At 41.3% G+C, this 3,617-nt stretch overlaps 1 non-coding gene across 1 annotated transcript; it reads left to right on the forward strand.

Moving 5' to 3' along the window:
• Window positions 1-2,894: 2,894 nt before the first annotated feature.
• LOC112793616 (small nucleolar RNA R71) lies at window positions 2,895-3,002 on the forward strand. The gene has a single exon (XR_003198313.1). It is a non-coding gene; the product is annotated as a small nucleolar RNA R71 (small nucleolar RNA).
• The last annotated feature ends 615 nt before the right edge of the window (window positions 3,003-3,617 follow it).

Here is a 3,617-nt window from a genome sequence, read left to right on the forward strand (position 1 = left end):
GGAAGACAAAGTGCTTAGGGCCACGGCCAATACTCATAAGTAGCTGTGTTCAAGAATCAACATGCTTAACTAGGAGAGTCAATAACACTATCCGAAATTCTAAGTTCCTAGAGAAGCCAATCACTCTGAACTTCAAAGGAAAAAGTGAGATGCCAAAACTATTCAGAAGCAAAAAGCTACAAGTCCCGCTCATCTAATTAAATTAATATTCATTGATATTCTGGACTTTATAGTATATTCTCTTCTTTTTATCCTAATTAATTTTCAGTTGCTTGGGGACAAGCAACAATTTAAGTTTGGTGTTGTGATGAGCGGATAATTTATACGCTTTTTGGCATTGTTTTTATATAGTTTTTAGTAAAGTTAAGCTACTTTTAGGGATGTTTTCATTAGTTTTTATGTTAAATTCACATTTCTGGACTTTACTATGAGTTTGTGTGTTTTTCTGTGATTTCAGGTAAATTCTGACTGAAATTGAGGGATTTGAGCAAAACTCTGAAGAAGGCTGACAAAAGGACTGCTGATGCTGTTGGAATCTGACCTCCCTGCACTCGAAAAGGATTTTCTGGAGCTACAGAACTCCAATTGGCGCGCTCTCAACGGCGTTGGAAAGTAGACATCCAGGGCTTTCCAGCAATATATAATAGTCCATACTTTATTCGAAGAATGACGACGTAACTTGGCGTTGAACGCCAAGTTCATGCTGCTGTCTGGAGTTAAACGCCAGAAAAACGTCATTATCCGGAGTTGAACGCCCAAAACACGTCACAACCTGAAGTTTGACGCCAAGAAATGCCTTAACTCGTGGAATGATCAAGCTCAGCCCAAGAATACACCAAGTGGGCCCCGGAAGTGGATTTATGCATCAATTACTTACTCATGTAAACCCTAGTAGCTAGTCTAGTATATATAGGACATTTATCTATTGTATTAGACATCCTGGATTGTATTTTGAATCCTGTGATCACGTTTTGGGGGCTGGCCATTCGGCCATGCCTGAACCCCTTGCTTATGTATTTTCAACAGTGGAGTTTCTGCACACCATAGATTAAGGGTGTGGAGCTCTGCTGTACCTCAAGTATTAATGAAGTTCTATTTTCTTTTATTCAATTCTCTTTTATTCTTATTCCAAGATATTCATTCGTACCCAAGAACATGATGAATGTTATGAGTCAGATTACCCTCATTATCATTCTCACTTATGAACGCGCGTGATTGACAACCACTTACGTTCTACATGCAACAGAGCTTGAATGCGTATCTCTTAGATTCCCCAACAGAATCTTCATGGTATAAGCTAGATAGATGGCGGCATTTATGAGGATCCGGAAAGTCTCACCTTGTCTGTGGTATTCCGAGTAGGATCCTGGGAATCCGGAAAGTCCAACCTTGTCTGTGGTGTTCTGAGTAGGATTCCGGTAATGAATGACTGTGACGTGCTTCAAACTTTAACCTGCTGGGCGTTGGTGACAGACGCAAAAGAAGGATTCTATTCCAGTAGGAGCGGGAACCAACCGGTGATTAGCCGTACTGTGACAGAGTGCAGCATTAGTTTTCACTGCGAGGATGGGATGTAGCCATCAGCCATGGGTGATGCCTCCAGACTGGTTAGCTGTGCGAGTGACAGCCGCACAGGGTATTTCCCCGAGAGGAATGAAAGTATCCACAGTTGATGGTGAACCCCTATACAAAGCTTGCCATGGAAAGGAGTAAGAAGGATTGAGTAGAAGCAGTAGGAGAGCAGGCGTCCTTGGGCTCTACAGCATCTCCATCCGCTTATCTGAAATTCCTACCAATGAATCTGCATAAGTGTTCTATCCCTTTTTATTATTTATTTCTTTTTATTATTAATTTTCGAAACCATCAATCAATTTTATCCTCCTGACTGAGATTTACAAGGTGACCATAGCTTGCTTCATACCAACAATCTCTGTGGATTCGACCCTTACTCACGTAAGGTTATTACTTGGACGACCCAGTACACTTGCTGGTTAGTTGAATGAGATTGTGAAGGAAATAAACAGTGCCCTAAGAGTAAACATCCTTTATAAACAAAGAACAAGTGATCACAATTTCGTCCACCAGCCTTCCTCAGTGGCGTTCACTGCCTCTTCTTCCTCCCAGAATTCGGCCATGTTGATGGCCTTGCACTCTCCTTTTGGATTTTCTTCAGTATTGCTTGGGAGAGTACTAGGTGGGAGTTCAGTAATTTTCTTGCTCAGTTGACCAACTTGTCCTTCCAAATTTCTAATGGAGGATCTTGTTTCAGTCATGAAACTTTGAGTTGTTTTGATTAGATCAGAGACCATGGTTGCTAAGTCAGAGGTATTCTGCTTAGAACTCTCTGTCTGTTGCTGAGAAGATGATGGAAAAGGCTTGCTATTGCTAAACCTGTTTCTTCCACCATTATTGTTATTGAAACCTTGTTGAGGTCTCTGTTGGTCCTTCCATGAAAGATTTGGATGATTCCTCCATGAAGGATTATAGGTGTTTCCATAGGGTTCTCCCATGTAATTCACCTCTTCCATTGAAGGGTTCTCAGGATCATAAGCTTCTTCCTCAGATGAAGCTTCCTTAGTACTGCTTGGTGCATTTTGCATTCCAGACAGACTTTGAGAAATCATATTGACTTGTTGAGTCAATATTTTGTTCTGAGCCAATATGGCATTCAGAGTGTCAATCTCAAGAACTCCTTTCTTCTGACTAGTCCCATTGTTCACAGGATTTCTTTCAGAGGTGTACATGAATTGGTTATTTGCAACCATTTCAATCAGTTCTTGAGCTTCAGTAGGCGTCTTCTTCAGATGAAGAGATCCTCCTGCAGAGCTATCCAAAGACATCTTGGATAGTTCAGAGAGACCATCATAGAAAATACCTATGATGCTCCATTCAGAAAGCATATCAGAAGGACACTTTCTGATTAATTTTTTGTATCTTTCCCAAGCTTCATAGATGGATTCTCCTTCCTTCTGTCTGAAGGTTTGGACTTCCACTCTAAGCTTACTCAATTTTTGAGGTGGAAAGAACTTTGCCAAGAAGGCATTGACTAGCTTTTCCCAAGAGTCCAGGCTTTCTTTAGGTTGAGAATCCAACCATGTCCTAGCTCTGTCTCTTACAGCAAAAGGGAATAGCATAAGTCTGTAGACCTCAGGGTCAACCCCATTAGTCTTGACTGTGTCACAGATTTGCAAGAACTCAGCTAAAAACTGATGAGGATCTTCCAATGGAAGTCCATGGAACTTGCAATTCTGTTGCATTAGAGAAACTAATTGAGGCTTAAGCTCAAAGTTGTTTGCTCCAATGGCAGGGATAGAGATGCTTCTCCCATAGAAGTCGGGAGTAGGTGCAGTAAAGTCACCCAGCACCTTCCTTGCATTGTTGGCATTGTTGTTGTTTTCGGCTGCCATATGTTCTTTTTCCTTGAAGAATTCGGTCAGGTCCTCTAAAGAGAGTTGTGCTTTGGCTTCTCTGAGCTTTCTCTTTAAGGTCCTTTCAGGTTCAGGATCAGCCTCAACAAGAATGCCTTTGTCTTTGCTCCTGCTCATATGAAAGAGAAGAGAACAAGAAAATATGGAATCCTCTATGTCACAGTATAGAGATTCCTTTAGGTGTCAGAG

Source organism: Arachis hypogaea, chromosome 3 (assembly GCF_003086295.3).
Source record: "Arachis hypogaea cultivar Tifrunner chromosome 3, arahy.Tifrunner.gnm2.J5K5, whole genome shotgun sequence".
Lineage (NCBI taxonomy): Eukaryota > Viridiplantae > Streptophyta > Magnoliopsida > Fabales > Fabaceae > Arachis > Arachis hypogaea.